Source organism: Podarcis vaucheri (genome assembly GCF_965113315.1).
Source record: "Podarcis vaucheri genome assembly, chromosome: 9".
Classification (NCBI taxonomy): Eukaryota; Metazoa; Chordata; class Lepidosauria; order Squamata; family Lacertidae; genus Podarcis; species Podarcis vaucheri.
In genome coordinates, this window is record NC_138767.1 from 8,809,892 (window position 1) to 8,831,715 (window position 21,824).

Genomic DNA, 21,824 nt, shown 5'->3' on the forward strand with positions numbered 1-21,824 from the left:
AGGTTTTGGTGTCTTCGGGTGTCTTCCCGTGTAAGAGTCGGGGTGTCTGTGTGACGTTTCGACAAGGTCTCACTCGTCATCTTCAGGCTGGTGCTTTCGGCTTCTTGTTACTGGAACAGAGCAGAATCTGGTGTTTGAGTTCCTATAAATACTGTTGAGGGGTGTGGTGTATAGCCTCCAACGTTCTGGGCAGAGAGGAAGTTCCTAGATTTAATCCTAGATTTAATCTAGGAACTTCCTCTCTGCCCAGAACGTTGGAGGCTATACACCACACCCCTCAACAGTATTTATAGGAACTCAAACACCAGATTCTGCTCTGTTCCAGTAACAAGAAGCCGAAAGCACCAGCCTGAAGATGACGAGTGAGACCTCGTCGAAACGTCGCACAGACACCCCGACTCTTACACGGGAAGACACCCGAAGACACCAAAACCTGCATATATATATATATATATGTATATATATATATATATATATATATATATATATATATATATATTTGCTTTCGTAGATTTTCACGGGTACAGGAATGCAGGAATACAGGCTCTGCTCCAGTAACAAGAAGCTGAAAGCACCAGCCTGAAGATGACGAGTGAGACCTCGTCGAAACGTCGCCCAGACACCCCGACTCTTACACGGGAAGACACCCGAAGACACCAAAACCTGCATATATATATATATATATATATATGGAATCAAAATAAGCACCCACATTATGTCATATAATATATAGCATTGCTTGCTGCAAGGCTGATCTGTCAGGTTTTTTAAACTTTCATTTCAGCCTTAGCTGCTAAGCCAGTATATGAGGATGTAGCACTTCAGGGTTCAGCTGGGGCTCATATGATTAAGTGTTTTTCCATAGGAAAACAACAGCCACCCTGCTACATAGAGAACTAGCACGTGTAGGAGAAGGGTCCTATCCTGATTTCAGGATCTTAACCCTGGCAATCATTCTCCCAGTAGGAACAGCAACACACACACACACACACAGAGAGAGAGAGAGAGAGAGAGAGAGAGAGAGAAATAAAAACAATGGACGACATGATCTTTCTTCTGGGAAGGCTGGAAGGATTGGAATCAACTGAAAGGGTGATTTGTTTTTGTTTTTTTTTAAAAAAAAGAAAGATTGACAAGAAATAAGCATGATCCACAGCATAGAATTGAAAAGCAATACTTGCAACAGAATATTAATGCAAACAACATCTTTTAATATACTCGGGGTGGGGGGACTCGCTGGAACAGTGGGAATCATTTATTAATAGGCATTTTCATGTTTACAGTGGTACCTTGGGTTACATACGCTTCAGGTTACATACGCTTCAGGTTACAGACTCTGCTAACCCAGAAATAGTACCTCGGGTTAAGAACTTTGCTTCAGGATGAGACCAGAAATCATGCTCCGGCAGTGCGGCGGCAGCAGGAGGCCCCATTAGCTAAAGTGGTGCTTCAGGTTAAGAACAGTTTCAGGTTAAGAACGAATTAAGTACTTAACCCGAGGTACCACTGTATATCCAATGAAGCTGAATGTTGGAGGAATCAGGATAGATATAAGAAAGGACTTACTCTCACAGCACAAACTATGGAGCTCACTGCCACAGGAGGCAAGGATGACTCCTGGATGGCTTTGAAAGAGGATTGGAGGAATCTGTGGAAGAGAAGGCTGTCAGTGGCTATGAGTCATGATGGCTATGCTCTGACTCCACACTCCACACAGTAATGGTTCAGATGCTGGAAACCACAGGAGGAGAGTGTGGCTTGCACTCAGGTTCTTCCCATACGCATCTGTGTAGCCACTGTAAGAACAGGTTACTAGGTTAGACAGCCATTGCTCTGATCCATCAAGCTCTCCTCATGCTCTTGCATTCATATGCATTTCATCTAACATACAGATATTTGTACACAGTTTTGCCTAATGTGCACAGTTTTGCAAGCAACGGGGCCGTCTTTACCCAGGGGTGCAAGGGGTGCGCGGCACCAGGGCACCAAATTATGCCCGCCACTGAAGCTGCCTAAGCTCTTAGCTATCTACCTGTCATGAAATAATAATTTTGATCAAGCTACAAAAACAAAATGCATAACCTAGGTATTACCAAAATGTATACTTACTGTTTCACCAAAGGACTTTCGACTTTGCGTGCTCATTTACCAAAGACGCGTCGTGCCAGCGGCAGCGCCTGTCATTCACAACAGCGGTGCTTGTCACTCAACAGTGGTGCTTCTCCTTCTCAATGGCGCCGTGCATGTGAAATTAAGTCTTACATCAAAATATTATGTTATCTATTGTATTGAGCTGCTATGCGGCACCAGCACCTTTGACACCTTTGGGTCAGGCACAGCAGAGTTAGAACCAGGAATGCCACATCTCAGACTGGGGGGGGGGGGCGACCCAGTTCCTACAGTTGGTATGTTATAGAGAGCCTCTGGATTAGTCAGTCTTGGTATAAATATACCAAGCTTTTGACTGTTCCTGGTCAACCAAGCAGTTCATTCCAGTTGATGCAACTCAGGGTCCTCTCCTATAGTTCAGGACACTGAACTAATAGTGCCAGTGGTTGGAGGTGGGTGACGTTACCCACGGTTTTGGTTAGACTCCAAAGAGTTCTCTAATATAGCCCTTGCTGGGCTCTCTTCCCCTGGCCTTGGAAGCTGTGCAACCCACGCAACTGAGCTAAAGAAGAAACCCAAACAGGGCTTTAACATTTGCATATCCAATCAATATCCACTGATGTTAATGGTAAGGTTTATGCCGGGACAACTATGCTGACAAGAACAGATTTCATTTTGCGCTCTGCCTTCCTGCAAGCGACGCACATGACCTTTCTGTGCAAGCGATGCGACAGCGACCAATTTTGACACAATCCATTTTAAATAGACTGCAGGGTTAGGGAGTTTGCAAAAATTGTTCCATAAAGGACATCCTTTATTGTCTGCAGCTGAAGAGGCGGCATTCTAAAGGATGCGATGGGAAAGCAAACACAAACCGTTATCAACCCAAAATATTTCAACAGACAGAGATAAATGCTCTTGCCCCATCATTTATTTAGGACTCTTGGCACTTCTATATTTATGTGCATCAGTGGTCGGGGGCAGGGGGAGGCGAGAGTCCCATAAAAATAAATACTGAAAAAGTAATCACCTGAGGTTTGACACATTGAAACCGGTGGTTAAAATTAGTATTCTGTAGCTGCCACACCATAATGTGTGTGATTGAATAGCTGTTGTTATTGGAACAAACCGATTTATCACCTTCTGCAAGGTGTAAAAGTAAAATCAAAGGCGGCGTAATAAAATCTTATATGGCCAAAATATAATTTTATTGGGTTCTTTGTATACTGTAACATTTCTCAACCAGAAATTGAATGTGAAAATTAGTTTGGTGAATTAGATTTTCCATCAGTTCATGGTGGGTCAATCAAAAAATAAAAATAAAAATCTGGATGACAGACAGGTGAGGCAATGCCATTTTTGAAGTGTGTGTGTGTGTATGTGTGTGTGTGTGTGTGTGAGAGAGAGAGAGAGAGAGAGAGAGAGAGAGAGAGAGAGAGAAAGAAATTGAATGCATCATGCTTATGATAACATTATAGATTCCCATTAGCATGCACATCCGAGACTACTTTCCCAACCCCACTATTTCCCATCTTGACTATGGAAACAGTCAGAGACATTGGTCCACATGTTGGAATGCTCGTCCATGTTATATTTTGAAATGTTTACATTTCGGTAAGTCAGAGCATTCATGTTCTTGGGCTCACAATCTGAAGTGCTAGAACTTACACCAGTGGTGTTTACAGCATGCAGGGGTGTGTGACAAATTCCGTTCTGTCTGCATTCTAATGAGACGAGCCATCTCTTATATTCTAGCTCAATCACTGAGATCCATGGCGTAGCAAGGTCAGGTGGTACCCGGTGCGTAAAATTTCTTGTCACCTCCCCCCATTGATTATTATTATTTTTGCCTGCAAACATGGTTTGACTTTATTTCATATATATATATATATATATATATATATATATATATATATATATATATATTGGGGGGGGAGCCAGAGTTGTTGAACTTTTTTTGTGCCTTGCGATGAGGAGTCTGCCTGTCACCCTAAAGGGGGAGCCAGTGGGCGGACGGCTTTGGCAGGGGGAAGCCTGTGCACGTCAAAGCCATGCCATCTCTCACAGATGCTGAACGTTGCACAACATTTTGTCACCCCCCCCTCTGAGGTGACACCTGGGGCAGCCTGCACCCACTGCACCCACCTTGCTCCGCCCCTAATTGAGATCATCTGCAGGACGATGGCTATGGTCTACCTCCACAGATGGAGGCAGCATCGCTTCTGAATACCAGTTCCTGGAAACCACAGGAAGGGAGAGTACCCTTGTGTTCATGCGTTGCCCATGGGCTTCCCACCAGCATCTGCTTGGCCATTGTGGGAACAGGATGCTGGACTAGATGGGGCATTGGCCTCATGCTGCAGGCTATTCTTATGTCCTCCTCTCCTTTCTCTGCTCCCTTCTTAATTTCACCCGTATTCTCCCCCACTCACCCAATGTCTCTATTTTCCCCTAGCTGATCATCGTGTCTTTGCCACTGTCCTTTCCTCCTGCCCCTGGACTGTGAAAGCCACTATGTCCCTTTTCATCCCATTATAGCTGTGATTTTGCTGCTCTCCCCATTCAGCAGAAGTTGAGCAATCTGGGAAGCATTTAGTGGTCTCCGATGAAGACTGAATGACCTTTCTGCCCAGGCAAATGGGCAAATGGTTCATCCCTAGATAATATGCTTCTTTATCTGAACCATCAGCTGCAGCGCACTTTTATCTGCGTGAACAATCGTGAGCATCGCATTAGCCTTTTAATGAACAATGTCTCCCGTTAAAGGCTCTGCTCTGACTAATTCCATGTCATTTATGATTTGATTTATTGGTGAATGCCAGGGAGCAGTTACCCAAGAGAATATGCACATCTCTCTCTCTTTTTCTTTCCATGAGTCACTATGTCATGGTTTAATAGGTCACAGAGCTAAATTACAGACTGTCACAGTCAGAGATGGAGAAAGGAATAAGTGGCAGGAAAAGATTCAGAGAACCCAAGAGTTCAAAGGGATCTGAAGGTAATCTAATCCATGCACCTGACAAAGGTATGAAGCACCAGACCAATATATGTCTCATAGCAAATCAAGAGGGCAGGTACTACCTATAGTTCTTTACCATTTATTTCCACCACTCTATTTTTATTCAATCAATTCTGAGCAGCTTAGACATGGTACTCATGTCCATCCAGGCAGCTTACAGGACAGCACTGAGTATTGTCTATTTGGTCCTTTCCTGCTGCATACAGCAGTGGATATGGCCTCCTGAAAAGCCTTCTTCGGTCATCAGCTGTGGAGAGCTGCTATTCCAGGGTGTATGGTACCTGCAGCCCTTCAGATGTTATTGAACTGCCGCTCTCAGCATCCCTGATCAACAACACTTGAAGTGCCACAGTTTGTTCATCCCTGCTCTATTTCTATTTTCAGAGAGGGAATCGTGTTATTCTGTTGAGAAGAAGACAACACAGAGTCTTTCCCAGTATAAATAGTGACTGCCATTTTTACAGTGGTTGCCCCCCCCCCATGCTAGAGGACTGTAGTAGACGGCATGGTGGGACTCTGCTGCTCACCTGAGCTCCCTCCAGATGAGTACTGCATAACAGGATGGAGAGGAGTAGAGGCAAGTAAACAGCAAGGTTGGTGCGGTGCAAATGGAGCCAGCCTGTTGCCCCTGCTGCTGTGTTTGCACTGCACCCACTGCCCCATTTCCTCCCTCTTCTCTCTTCCATCCTGGTATGCAGCAGCATCTTAGCAAGGGGCGGGGGGGGGGTCAGATGAGAGGCACAGCACAACTACATGGTCAACTATTGCTTATGGGTGATTCAAAATGTTAGCCAAGTTGTCAACAACTAAAAAGCTCTTAACCACAAATACAGAAGTTCTGCTACTGCTCATGCTAATAGTTAGCCCCCACTCCTGGGAAACTGTTGAACGTATCCTTTCCTGGAAGAAATCTGGTGAAATGTTCCCTCCTGTGTGTCTCCCTGCAGATAGGGTGGAGAATTATACTGAGTCCAACCATTTAGCACAGTATTGTCTATACTAGGGATGTCCAACAGGCTGATCACAATCTACTGGTACATCCCCGGGAGGTTTTGGTAGATCACGGTCGATTGCTGGGTCTATTTCCTTGGTGTTCAGCCCTACCCCCTCACCCTGCCCTCCATTGTCGCACGATCTGCAGAACGGAAGACAGAGTTTACTCAGCGAGGCTGTTTGTTTCCCCAGCGATCTGTTGGTGAGTGGCTGTTCCCCTTTCTCCCTTGATCTTAGGCTTGAATCCTCAAAAACCAGGACTTTTCTTCTCCCTAAGAAAAGTTCAAAAACTCTGCCCTGCACACCCCCCAAAAACACGGTTTTCCTCCTCCCTAAAGCTCAACAATTTTGATGTGAACCCCCCAAAGGTCGTAGATCACTGCCAGTTTTTAATTCTGTGAGTAGATTGCAGTCTCTTGGGAGTTGGCCACCCCTGGTCTATACTGACTGGCAGGAGCTCCCTGAGATTTCATACAGAATTCTCTCCCAGCCCTATGTGGAGATGCTGGGGATTGAACCCGGGACCTTCTGGATGAAAAGTAGATGCTCTGCCACTGAGCCACTTGCAGAGGAACAGGGGTACGGGGGGAGCGCACCACCCCCTGCAGCACGATCCCTGTGGGGTGCCAGTACACTTTCAAGCACAATTCAAAGTGTTGGTGCTGATCTTTAAAGCCCTAAATGGCTTCGGCCCAGTATACCTGAAGGAACGTCTCCACCCCCATTGTTCAACCCAGACACTGAGTTCCAGCACCAAGGGCCTTCTGGCGGTTCCCTCACTGCAAGAAGCCAAGTTACAGGGAACCAGGCAGAGGGCCTTCTCGGTGGTGGCACACGCCCTGTGGAACGCCCTCCCACTAGATGTCAAAGAGAAGAACAACTACCAGACTTTTAGAAGACATCTGAAGGCAGCGCTGTTTAAGGAAGCTTTTAATGTTTAATGGACTATTGTATTTTAATATTGTGTTGGAAGCTGCCCAGAGTGGCTGGGGAAACCCAGCCAGATGGGCGGGGTATAAATAATAAATTATTATTATTATTATTATTATTATTATTATTATTATTATTATTATTATTATCGCTGCCCCCCTGCTCTGGGCACCACGCCCCCGGGACGTGTGCCACTTCCCCAGGATGCACTCCACACCCCTGCGGGCAGCATGCCACGCCCCTGTCTGCTCTTCACCCACCCCCCCCCACCCCCGGTGCTTGAAGCTTTACCACTGCACTGAGCTATAGGCACTTCCTCAAATTGAGAGGCCATTTCTTCCCATGTCTTTTGACCTCTGTGTGCAGATCTGGGATAGAAGAGTTGCTAGTAGCTTTGGTATGGAGGAAAAAAGTTTCTTTAACAATTGAAACCAATTCATTGGATGTCAGAAATATTTATTTTTGTTTGTCTCTTTTCTATCAGGGAATAATCTTTCTTTATTGCAGCTCTCCCCCCCCCCCCGCCTTTTTTCTTCTTCTTGGTACGCATATGAAAATATAGAGGAAGAGGAGAGAGAGAGAGAGAGAGAGAGAGAGAGACTTAGTCAAATATACTTCACCTGCCTCTGCAATGATGCTCAGGTTGCTTTCCAGGATTCCACGCTATCAAGCATTCAATCACAGAAAACAGGCTATTTGCAAGCTGCTATCTGCCATTTTTATTAGCGCACCGTACCGTACATTGTTAGTTTATGATGCCTTACGAATTGAAATATTAAAGGCTGCACTTCAGGAAGAGGGGTGGGTGGGAAGTACTGGCTAGGAGAGTCACTTTTAATTATATTCTCAAATGAGGCAGCTTGGAGGAGACTGACTGCAGCTTGACAGGCACAGAGTGAAACAGGGTACCATGGTAAGAGCACAAGAACACAGAAAGAGGCTGCTGGATCCGGCCAATGACCCATTTAACCCCGTGTCCTATACTCACAGTGGCCAACCAGATACCCCAATAGGAAGTCCATAAACATGAGTTTAAAGTGCATAAAATATCCTTTCCGTATGCATTGTGCGTACAATAGACTAAAAAGAGATTAAATACTCGCACCAACTTCATAAGCATTTGCTTAGGCCTGTCTAAAATGTTTTTAGCAGATGCTAAAAAGAGTACAATGAAAGCGATTACCTGATATTAATAGGCAGGGAGTTCCAATGTCCACACTGTGAACACCATTGCTATCAATACATGTCCCTTAAAATTAAACATATATGTTAATATAAACCCTCCAGGGGTCCAAACTGGTATCCGTGTGAAACTGAGTATGAAATATGTTTGAATGTAGCCAGGACAATGAGTTTAATAGGTCCTATCGCATAAGGCTGAAAAAGGTTCCCAATGTATACAATATATCACGGAGGGCCATTGAAGTAAATCAGGAGATAAGAGCTGGAAAGAGTGGTGTAAAATGCTACTCTACTTCTAACCTTCTCTCTCACCTGTTGTAGCAAGTAGGAATCTAATTTTGTCAAACAGTGCCACAACATCGTTGAAAAATTGCTCAATACTGTAAAAAATCCTCCTTGAAATGGTGATAAGTTTTGGCTCAGCCCTGGCTGATATTATTTTTTCTCTTCTAAATGCAAATCTGCCCCTAACTATGTTGTGTGCATGCGTGTGTGTTGTCACAGTCTCAGAAAAGTTTAAGCTTAGATTACAAACGTCTTCTCTAAACTGTTCTTTTTGGGGGGCCTGCTAGATGAAAGGCTTTTGATTAGTACAAAGAACTGCACCTTTTGAAAGACGTATGAAAATTGGTATTCAGTGAATTTTGACAGTAGGCACAGATGAATTGCTAACAAAGACCCCCACAATTAAATATTGCAACACACTTATGTAATGAACCAAAATGGCACATGATATGTCAAGGGGACGTGCAATTAATTTATGCGTATCTTCAAAAAAGAACGAGAATCTGAATTAGCATTTTGAAGTGTTCACATGCCGATGTAAAACCGCATCGACAGAAGCAGGAATTAACTTTAATGGCTGTTCTATCTCTGGGTGTCAGAGAAAGTAATTTACATCTTCTCCAACTTTGTTCCAAAGGAAATGAAGATTGCTTGGGTCAAAAGATTCTCTTTGCTGCTAATCCTTTTTCTTATGTGGATTCTTTTATCTTTGGCTGGCAAAACAAAGCGAGCTTACTTGGAGTCAAATTCAGGCCTGAGTGGTAGAAAGACCAGAAAATTTGATGCTGCTTTTTAATCAGCACCTTCAAGATATTGGATCTTCAAGTTGGTTTCAGATGGGTTTCGTGGCAGGAAAACAAAATCTAAGACAGTTGTTGCTCACATCATATCACAGCACATGCTGCTCATATCAGACAACCTTGGGTTTTGGGGTGATAGCTATGACCCTAGGTTTAAGTACCAATTGCTCAGTTTGTGAGTGGGGTGCTTGTGAGCTGTCCCTTTTCTTTCTTTCTTTGTTAAATTTGCTAATATGAATGAAAATAGAAGTTTAGCAGAGGGAGCACCATGAGAGTTCACCCCTCCCCAGACAGAACTTTGCCCAGGATCCCCCTCAAACCTGGCACCAGCCCTGAAGAGGATGTCAAGGGGAGAGAAAGAAATCTGTCCTGTGTTTCTCTGCAGTGAAAGTTAGGAGGACAAGACTCTTGAATGTGTGTGTGTATTCTTTTCCTTTAATAAAGATGAGCCCCTCTCAGAGATTAAGGTGTCAAAGGCGGGAGAGCTGGAATGAACTGATAAAGAGAAGAGCAGGAAGCCATTTGGACCATATGGTATATGAGGTACCCAGAGGTTCTGGAGGGATGGAAGCAACCTCATGCTTTGCCAAATAATCTTTCGTTAATATCGACTGCTGCTCTAGAATTACGGGGCAGCAGCAAACGTAGCCAAGGTGCCGGGATTAATTCCTGGATTTAAAATAGGTTCACAGAAAGGTTACAAATACAATTAAGAGATATAGAGATGAATACGATATCAAAGGGACAAACCACTGTAGTTCCTCAAAAGGCATCGCAACCTATCTCTTGCTCGCTCCAATTCAGCAGGATAATCACCTAAAGGGAGCCAGCTTGCTTGGTTCCTCCTGGCTGTCTCTCCCTTGGCGCCTGATGTAATGAATCCTGACCATCTCAACTTCTAGGGCCAACATATGCAATTACTTTCGAAGGGTATAAAGTATCAGGATTTAAATAGCAAAATATAGGAGCAGCTAGATTCATAGGAAGCTGCCTTTTTCTGAGTTATGCCGTTGGTCCAGTACTGACTGCACCAAAAGGAAGAAGTTCTCCAGAGCTTCAGGCAGGGTTCTCACCCAGCCTTACCTGGAGATATCAGGGGATTCAACCTGGTACCTTTTGCATACAAAGCAGACGCTCTAACCCTGAGCTACAGTCTTTCATATTGTTGGCACCTGTCTGTCTTGAGAGACAATGGAGTGCACCTCTGGGGGTGAGGTCAAACCATTGCATTAGCAGCACTGAAGTGACCTCTCTGGAGTGTGTATGGACAGTGTGTATGGAGGTCCTGGGATGCTCAGGTGACAAGACTGTTGTGGTCCAAAGGAAAGAAGAACAATATGTTTGGCACCAGCTTGGCTGGAGGAGTTGCTGGAAGGAAACATACAAGGCACCATCCAACTGTCTTAGGAACTTCACTTTGGATTTGTGTAGGGTCTACTCCCTAGCCTTTTCTTCTCCTGAAGATATCCCACAAGTTTTAGCGGAGGTTTAAAAGTTTGTCTTCTCCTAGATGGGCTACCGTCTGGGCACTGTGGTTTCAGGGGCGCCGACTTATAAAAAATATTGGGGGAGCCCATGAATAATAAATAATGAATAATAAATAATAAATGAAAGCTCATGAATAATAAATAAGCTAATGAATATGCAAATAAAGTGGCGCCGCCTCCTCGTGAGCGAATAGGGGAGAGCGTGCTGCGCCTATTAATCAGCTCCGAAGGAAATTGGGTGGAGCTTTTGCTCGGGAGGGAGGGCAGGAGGCATGCAGCCCGACCCTGTGCATTTTGGGCTGGGGGAGGGGCGGCGATGGCGCTCTGCTGGAGGGGCGCCTGAGATTATTGGGGGGGCGGAGCCCCCCAAATGAATTTTTGAGGGGGCTCGGGCCCCCTCAGGCCCCATGGAGTCGGCGCCTATGTGTGGTTTACACCTTCCCCACCCAACAGAGTTACACTTCTCAGTAACTCTTAATGAACTACAATGCCCAGAATTCCTTGAGTGGGAAAATGTCCTTTCAATGTACTTTAAAAGTACAGTGCACACACAGTCTAAGATTCACAGTACTGGAATCAACTGCCCACATGGCGACGGACTGAAGTGCCTTTAGAACAATCTTATCCAAATGGAATATTTTTCACGCCTGTTAACTTTGTCACTTTATCAACAATCAGTGGGGATAATAATAACAGAACAGTTAATGCTCACAGCGTCTGGAACTTGGAAAGGTTCAGAGTGGAGCATAATGTATAACCCCCCAGGGAGACTGTGGCATTCCCCAGTAAACAGCAGGCATATGACAATAACTGAGCGATTAGGCACCAATGGAACATCCTTGGCAGAAGCAGAAGCATAATATCAAAAATACAAAAATACAAAGGCTCTAGTCACATTAACTTGAAATGAAAACTTCCTAATAAGGTGGGAGTCATTCTGGACTCACAGCTGTCCATGGAGGCAGAGGTCAATTCTGATTCCAGGGCAGCTATCCACCAATTTCACCTGGTATGCAGGCTGAGACCCTCCCTGCCCACAGACTGTCTAACCAGGGTGGTGCATGCTCTGGTTATCTCCTGCTTGGACTACTGCAATCCACTCTATGTGGGGCTACCTTTGAAGATGACTCAGAAACTGCAATTAATCCAGAATGCAGCAGCTAGACTGGTGACTGGGAGTGGCCGCTGGGACCATATAACACTGGTCCTGAAAGACCTACATTGGCTACTAGTATGTTTCTAAGAACAATTCAAAGTGTTGGTGCTGACCTTTAAAGCCCTGAACCGCCTCGGTCCTGTATACCTGAAGGAGCGTCTCCACCCCCCTCATTATGGCCAGACACTGAGGTCCAGCTCCGACGGCCTTCTGGTGGTTCCCTCACTGCAGGAAGTGAGGTTACAGGGAACCAGGCAGAGGGCCTTCTTGGTAGTGGTGCCTACCCTGTGGAAGACCCTCCCATCAGATGTCAAGGAAATAAGCAACTATCTTACTTTTAGAAGACATATGAAGACAGCCCTGTTTAGGGAAGTTTTTAATGACTGGTGTTTAATGCTGTATTGTGTTTTTAATATTCGGTTGGAAGCCGCCCAGAGTGGCTGGGGAAACCCAGCCAGATGGGCGGGGTATAAATAATAAATTATTATTATTACTACTGCTACTTATAAATTTACTGCAGGAATCTGTGGTTCTCCAGATGTTGCTAGACTCCAGCTGTGATCGTCCTCAGCCAGCATGGCCAATGGCCAGGGATGATGGGAATAGTAATCCAACAGTATTTGTAGAGTCACAGGTATCCCAACCCTGATTTACTGGACACATATAGATTCCAGGCACAGGGATAGCCATCACACAACACTAAATTCAACACTGATGTGCCAATATTTGTACTCTTTCTTTTTTCACCATTCACTGATGGTAAGGATGAGTAGAATTCTCCCCCAAATTTTGAGAAAAGGGGTTACCATCAGCATTAGAAGGTGGTCATGTGGCGCTCTGTGTTTCCTTAACAATGCCATTAATTCTGTTCTACATTTATACCCTGTCTTTCCTGCAGAGAGCTCAATGTGGTGTGTATGGCAGGGCTGAGTATTTGGCTAAGTCTGAAACGAAACTGGACATATTTCGAGGGACTTGGGTATTGGACAAGTCAGGTACAGTCAACCATGAACTACTGCAGGTTGGCTTGGATGGGCCAGAGTGATCCATGGCTGCCAGGGGGTGGGGCATCAAGCAGGAAGGAGGGACACTCTTTGGTTGGGAAAACTGCATGAAAAGGCTGTGACCTACCCTAGCTACCAGCTGCTTCTTCCTAGGTTCCTGCATGGTGTAGAGTGCTGCTTTGCAAGCTGCTTCCATTCAGAGAAGCCGCTTGCAAGGGTGCAAGATGGGCACATCTTCTCAACAGTTGTTCAGTGAAGCTGTTGATTCTGCCTGGTGCAGGGTGCTTCTATGTGAAGGGGTGCTGTGCACCATGCAAGATCTATGCCAGTGCTGAACACCTGTTAAGCAGAGTCTCCAATCCTGCCCGGTGGGGTTTGAGGTGGGTGGGCTTTCTGTCGTAAAGAGCCTACCAGAACCCATCTCCAAATGGCCAGAGCTCATGAAGCAAGTGCAAATGATCTTGACACCCTTCCATGACAACACTGGGTACAAGACTGATCCTCCTGGCCACGCACAATGCAGTTGGGAGGGGAAGGGCTAGGAAATGTGCAGCGGTAGTGGCTGCAATCTCCTGGGAACTGCTGCACAAATGAAACCAAACTGAGCCTTTCCTTCTCTCAAACTTTGCCTAACATGAGTTGCTGTGTGGTGTGCTTTGTTTTTTTTTAAAGCAAGAAAGACATAATAAATGTTGGCAAAAATATGATGTAAGCTCATAACCCTGAGGAAAATGAATAATATAAGATGAATGAAGAACTGCAAAAGAAAGTAATAGCATCACAGAATGAGAGATGCAAAGAAAAATATGAAGAATATTCACCAAACTTATCAGAAGAAAAAATCCTTTAAATTAAGAGAGAGAGAGAAATTTTTTCTCTCTCTTCTTAAAAACGGTAGATATTCAAGAATGTTTGGAAGGAAAAATAATGGTTGACACCTTCTGTGACCGGATCCATTTGTTTCCTTGATGATCGTTGTCAGAATAAGTAATGTTTAACATGATAAATGTCTCTTCACTTCAATCTTCCTTCTAAAAACTTTCAAGTCATTTCCTATTAATTCCCAAATGATCAAAAAAAAATTTTTTTTAAGCCCCCCCCCCCTCTGAAATGAACTGACATGCTGTGAATTAAAGAAAGGGTGGCTTTTGTGAATCTATGAACGTGTTGCTTCAGATGTGTTTTGCAGATCAGTCTGTCACCCAGGCTGAGCTGTAGGCACCTGCATGTTAACCTAGGTCAGGTGTGGCTGTTGTGTGAGGCTGTGAGATGCCAACTCCCATTGTCTCCAGACAGCATGGCCACTGTGAAAGTAAGCACTGGTCTTTGACAAGGGGGGAACAGTGTATTGAGGGAGTCCCAGAGGTGCAGTGTCATGAAGTCGTGGGGTGTCGAAGACCTGTTACCACTTCTGAAGCAGGGACTCTAGCAACACAGAGCTGCTGAATCAGCATGGACGTCTTCTCACTCTTTGTCTTGACTGGAATCAAATAGAATCATAGAATCATAGAGTTGGGAGAGACCACAAGGGCCATCAAGTCCAACCCCCTGCCAAGCAGGAAACACCATCAGAACACTCCTGACATATGGTTGTCAAGCCTCTGCTTAAAGACCTCCAAAGTAGGAGACTCCACCACACTCCTTGGCAGCAAATTCCACTGTCGAACAGCTCTTACTGTCAGGAAGTTCTTCCTAATGTTTAGGTGGAATCTTCTTTCTTGTAGTTTGGATCCATTGCTCTGTGTCCGCTTCTCTGGAGCAGCAGAAAACAACCTTTCTCCCTCCTCTATGTGACATCCTTTTATATATTTTATATATCACCCCTTAACCTCCTCTTCTCCAGTCTAAACATGCCCAGCTCCCTTAGCCGTTCCTCATAAGGCATTGTTTCCAGGCCTTTGACCATTTTGGTTGCCCTCCTCTGGACACATTCCAGTTTGTCAGTGTCCTTCTTGAACTGTGGTGCCCAGAACTGGACACAGTACTCCAGGTGAGGTCTGATCAGAGCAGAATACAGTGGCACTATTACTTCCCTTGATCTAGATGCTATACTCCTATTGATGCAGCCCAAAATTGCATTGGCTTTTTTAGCTGCTGCATCACACTGTTGGCTCATGTCAAGTTTGTGGTCAACCAAGACTCCTAGATCCTTTTCACATGTACTGCTCTCAAGCCAGGTGTCACCCATCTTGTATTTGTGCCTCTCATTTTTTTTGCCCAAGTGCAATACTTTACATTTCTCCCTGTTAAAATTCATCTTGTTTGTTTTGGCCCAGTTCTCTAATCTGTCAAGGTCGTTTTGAAGTGTGATCCTGTCCTCTGGGGTGTTAGCCACCCCTCCCAGTTTGGTGTCATCTGCAAATTTGATCAGGATGCCCTTGAGTCCATCATCCAAGTCATTGATAAAGATGTTGAATAAGACCGGGCCCAAGACAGAACCCTGTGGCACCCCACTAGTCACTCTTCTCCAGGATGAAGAGGAACCATTGATGAGCACCCTTTGGGTTCGGTCAGTCAGCCAGTTACAAATCCACTGAGTGGTAGCATAGTCAAGACCACATTTTACCAGCTTCTTTACAAGAATATCATGGGGCACCTTGTCAAATGCCTTGCTGAAATCAAGGTAGGCTACATCCACCGCGTTCTCTTCATCTACCAGGCTTGTAATTCTGTCAAAAAATGAGATCAGGTTAGTCTGACATGACTTACTTTTCAGAAATCCATGCTGACTATTGGTGATCACAGCATTCCTTTCAAGGTGTGCACAGACTGTTTGCTTAATGATCTGCTCCAGAATCTTCCCTGGTATTGATGTCAGACTGACTGGGCGGTAATTATTTGGGTCCTCTCTTTTCCCCTTTTTGAAAATAGGGACAACATTTGCCCTCCTCCAGTCTGCCGGGACTTCGCCTGTTCTCCAGGAATTCTCAAAGATGACTGCCAGTGGTTCTGAGATCACATCTGCCAGTTCTTTTAATACTCTTAGAGTGAAAGGGGTTAATCAGCCACTGAAGATTGGCTCCTAGGGCCATTCTGGAGAAGGCGCACAGGAAGAACACCTCATAGGAGTTGTCCTGTATGCTTCAAAGCTAAGAATCTAGGAAGACATAAAACACAAGATGCTTCAGTTTCAAGAGAATGATTTGCAAGTTTTGTTGTACAGTGGTACCTTGGGTTACATACGCTTCAGGTTACATACGCTTCAGGTTACAGACTCTGCTAACCCAGAAATAGTGCCTCAGGTTAAGAACTTTACTTCAGGATGAGAACAGAAATCGTGCTCCGGCGGCACAGCAGCAGCAGGAGGCCCCATTAGCTAAAGTGGTGCTTCAGGTTAAGAACAGTTTCAGTTAGGAACAGACCTCCGGAACGAATTAAGTACTTAACCCGAGGTACCACTGTATGTAATGAAGTTTCAAAGAAAACACAGCTTAAGTCACTCCAAAAGAAGATACTGGAGCACTACAAATCACCCCTGACCACTGGTCCTGCTGGCTAGGGATGATGGGACTTGTAGTCCAAAAACGGTTGGAGACTCAAGTTTGGGGAACCCTGATCTAGCTGAAAGGCAATACATGAAGATCTGCATTGATTGTTGCAATAACTCCTTAATTATTATGGTATAATTACAGGATTATTGTATATTCTTAGAACATCATATACTCTTAGAAGGGGACATGGTTGTGAGCAGGCCTGGCTGTGACTATCATGAAAGGGATCTTGAACTTCTGGATTTGCCACTACACTACTAGGATGCTCAGAAGGAAGTGTTGTTACTGACCGAGCGCCTGAACATACTCAAGTTAAAAATAAATAAATGAAGGAAGAGTGAAACATGGAACTACAACTAGGCCAAGACCTTCCCAGCTTGTAAAAATTATTCATCCTACGTGTTGGAAGCAGGAGGGTGCCTTGAGATTCTAGATACCTGCTTCTTCTTGTGCCACCATGATATCAGCTACATTTTTGTTGCCAGCTCTTGCTTAATGTTGGCAATCTGCCAGTCCTAAAAGGTTAGCTTTAAAGCATCCAGATAAATTGGGGGGGGGGCTCCTTGAAAAAAAATTAAGGGGGTGAAAATGAGAAGTATATGCCATGTCATCAGTGTTTACAAGCCAGCTCTTTTACAGAACACATAATTCTATGGCTTTTTCTTTTTAAGAAAAGGAAAAATTCTGAGCATACACCATGCCATGTTTTGTTGTCCCAGAACAAAGTGAAATTACTCAAGTGGTTAAAGTGTTTTGTACATGGCTGTGATGCAGGAAAACAGGCCAGCCGCATTCTCTCTGAAGTTCTTTGAATTGCAAAAATAATAGATTGGGAAGGGAGGAGAATTTGGAGGAGGCTAGTCCCACTGTGGAATGTTCTGCATGCAAAAAAGCTTTACCCTTTCAACCTATTGAAGAATCCTGCTGCGATGTATGTAATTTATGGGTGCTTTAAAAGAAAGAAAGAAAGAAAGAAAGAAAGAAAGAAAGAAAGAAAGAAAGAAAGAAAGATCCAAAAAACCACAACCAACAATGCTGCTTTTAGAATTAAAATTTTGGATTTATTTTTCTTTTATTTTTTCACAAACTCTTTTATTTGGCTTTACTGTATTGAAACTGAACTGACTGTTTTTTATATCTCCATTCCCTCCCCCCCCCAACCTGGTGATATTGGTGATTGTTCCTCGAGATCAGGTTTATTTATTTTGTTGCTTACTCAAGAAAAGTATATATCATTTCATACAGAGAAATGTTGATATGCCAAGCATCAGTTAAAACTATGTACTAAACCAGTAAAGGCAAAGGGAAGGAAGCTTTTTGCCAGCTAGACTTCTTCTCCACCCAGAGCAAGATGGTTCTTCAGTAGCCCTGCTGTACAGCCAAAGGAGGGAGTGGTCACCTCAGTTGGAACACTGAGAACAAGATGGCAAGTAGCTCTCTGGGCTCTTCTCTCTCCTCCAAACCAAGGTGGTTCATGACTGGTCCTGTGGTGGTAGTTCTGGGAGGGAGAGACCCACTCAGCTGGCACAAAGAAGGTAGGCAGATATCCACTCTGCACTCTGTCCCTCCTGCCCATTTTCTCCCCTTGGTGGAAGATGGTCTTTAGGAAACCCTGTGTTGGTAGTTGAGGGAAGGAATGTGAATCCAGTGGTAGACACACACACCCTGTTTTCATTCCATTGGACTTCTTTTCAGCTATAATTGTTCCTCTCCTTTGTTATTGTTGTTTACAATAACAAGCAAACAAGGAAGGTAAAACAAGTTTGCTGGATCAGGCCAATGCCCCCCCCCTTGTCCAGCATCCAGTTTTCTTAGTGGCCAACCGAACAACACCTGCTTCTCCATAACTCAACCACCTTGATGCAATTAGGTATGGACAGGCCTCTAGTGAGTGGCCCAGAGGTCCAGTCTTCTAACCCCCCCCCCCAAGGTTTCTAGGCTGGCTACCAACATAGTCCAGCACAACATAACCATTTTCCATTAGGAGCTTTCAAGATGGAGTGTGGACAACAAAGTGGAAATGTCAATGAGTCCCATCTGATTGGGAGTGGCTATTAAAATGCTTAAAAGTGGCAAAATGACCTGAACAGATTCATGAGAGAAGGTCAGCTTTGCTGAGAGATGGAGGTGTTTTGCCAGTTCCTGGAATGTGATGCATGCAAGGAGCTTATTTCTGTAATAACATTTTTCCCCTTAAAAAAAGAAGAAGTATAAATGGGTAATTGGTGTATTCAAGCAGGCTCTATCCTGGAACCGTGGTGAATTGTGCTGGGTTTTGTGTGTGGCTCTTAGTTACATTCCTTTGAAATCCAAGCCTGCTAAACACAATGGTTTGTAGTCCGAGAGTGAAGTGAAATGATTCCAGTGGTTAAATAGTACTTAATAGGCAGCTGCTTTGTGGGGGAAATGGTTCTTACACCATGCAGCTTTCCCTGCTATGTGCGCTGAAATGTGAAAAGAATAGATGACGGGAACTGGAGGAGGTTCATCTCGGCAAGGGGGAGGCAAGGGGAAACGTTCTGTATGTAAAAGACCTCCAGCTTTTAAAGGTCTCAACTCCTACAGAGATACGCGTCACTTAAGGATGCTGCGCAGAGGCATTAAAAAGGGATACAGGATGGGTTCTAGCATGGGAGGAGATCTTACGATGCACAGAGCATCAGGCATAGGGTGTGTTCACACGGCCAGTTTCTGTGGCTTCAGGGTGCTCACACTGCTGGATTTCGAAGTCAGGTTCCTATGTTAGGCACAATTTATCTGCGTACCCTGTAGCTTTTAGCTACACAAAGAATTGTTCAATTTGCTCTCAGAATATGTAGTGATGGCCACCAGCCTGGGTGCCTCTAAAAGAGGGTTAGAAACATTCATAGAGGCAGGGGTAACAACTTGAATAAAATATGGGGAGGGGGAGGTAAGCCCCTCCCCACATAATCACAAAACATGGCATGCACGCACCATTTGAACGGCAGTGCCAACCAACTGGGGTGGGAGCAGGACCCTCAAATATTATATTGGGGGTGCAAAGGGACCTTGGACCCTAAGAGTTGGCTCCTATGCATGGGTGGTAAAGCTATCAATGGCTGTGTTCTGCCTCCAATGCAGACCCTATTTTCCAGGATTTGCAGAAGCCATCCCAGTTTTTAATGTGATCCCAGAATGTTCTATTTTTCCTGAGGACACCCCTATTTTCATGGGAGAAATGTTGGAGGGCATGGAGTTATGTGACCCCCTGAGCCAAGGAGTTAAGTAACTATACAACCTTTAGAAGACATCTGAAGGTAGCTCTGTATAGAGAAGATTTTGTAATGTTGGTAGCTGCCTAGAGTGGCTGGGGCAACCCAGTCGGGTGGGCGGGGTGTAAATCTTAAAATGATGATGATGGAATAGGAGATCCCTGTTTTCACTGGAGAAATATTGGAGGGTATGCCACTACTGGATCTCATTCTTGTGTTGCTTCAGTGGCGTAGCGTGGGTTGTCAGCACCTGGGGCAAGGCAAGTAATTTGTGCCCCCTAACCCATGGATTTGCGCCCGCTAACCCTAACCCCCAGATGTTGCGCCCGGTGCGGCCGGCCCCTCCTGCACCCCCCCACGCTATGCCACTGTGTTGCTTCATCAATTAGTGTGCTTTGGTAATGTGGAGGGGGGTGGCGGAGAGACAGATGTCTTGAAGGAATTAAAAGGCACAAGGATATAGGTCAGCTTCCTGTGATATCCTATTATCTTCCCACACCTGATCATCGAAGCAAACCCTTTTATCTTGCCGCCGTCTTTCATATCCAAATTAAACCTTGTGATTTCCAAGAGCTATTGCGCCCGAGGACAATTAATAACAGGCGCTCCGCGAAGGAAATAAGGATTTTGTATCCACTGCATTGTTGGCAAGATAAGTAATAGCAGTTGATCCCAACTTCTGATGCCCACAGATGGGAATCCTTTACCCATCAGAGGGGGTGCAAGGAAACGTCCTGGAGGCCCCGTGAGCAGTGGGGGGGGCAGTGAGCAGTGAAAGCTCAGAGACGCCTCTTTCTCCAAAAGCTACTAAGAGTTTAGCTTTCAAATCCTTTCCTGTGTCATTTGTAACATTGGCATGAGTCACTTGAGCCGGCATCTGCCCAGACACCATGGCCGCCTTTTATTGGCATTTTATGAGCTGTGCCGTGATGAGCTAGCAGCTGCCCTTTACATTTCTGCCTTGTCTAATATTTTCTCAGAGCTCATGTAAATCCATGCATAACCCTCGGGACACAAATCTTTCATTAAAATTGGAGACGGACGCCCCAGAATGCAAACGTATGGGTGGGTGAGAAACAGAGGCTGGAATTGGCTTTCCCATCCTGGGTGGCGTGGAAGAGTCAGCAGAGGGAGCCCAGTTCAGAATAACAGGAGCCCAGAATGAACGGTTCTTGTAGCTTTCTGACTTTAGGCCAATGTACCATGAGGTCTGGGACGCAGGTGGCACTGTGGGTTAAACCACAGAGCCTAGGACTTGCCGATCAGAAGGTCGGTGGTTCGAATCCCTGCGATGGGGTGATCTCCCGTTACTCGGTCCCTGCTCCTGCCAACCTAGCAGTTCGAAAGCACATCAAAGTGCAAGTAGATAAATAGGTGCCACTCTGGTGGGAAGGTAAACGGTCTTTCTGTGAGCTGCTCTGGTTCGCTAGAAGCGGTTTAGTCATGCTGGCCACATGACCCGGAAGCTGTATGCTGGCTCCCTTGGCCAATAAAATGAGATGAGCGCCGCAACCCCAGAGTTGGCCACGACTGGACCTAATGGTCAGGGGTCCCTTTACCTTTACCTTTACAATGAGGTCTAGAAACTTGATTTCCAGGAAACCATACTTGAAGATTCTGCAATTACAGATGAGATAATAATAATAATAATAATAATAATAATAATAATAATAATAATACCCTGCCCATCTGGCTGGGTTTCCCCAGCCACTCTGGGTGGCTCCCAACCAAATATTAAAAACACAATACAACATTAAAAAATAAAAACTTCCCTAAATATGTTACTTTTGTCATTTTTTAAAAAACAAAAACAAAAAAAGATAAAACTCAGTTGGCCAAACGGTACACCTATCCATAGCTGTCAACTTTTCCCTTTTCTTGCGAGGAATCCTATTCAGAATAAGGGGATTTCCCTTAAAAAAAGGAAAACGTTGACAGCTATGCACCTAACAGAAACCCAGAGCCCACCACCCAACATCTCCCACTAAAAACTTAGGAGGACTAAATTATCTCTTCCATTCCTTCCTACCTCCTTCACCATTCAGCCATAGGCTACATCCACAAGGCAGTTTATTCCATTTCTACAACTTTCCCCTAACTGTTATGTTCCGTGTTATGTTTGAGTTTCCACACAA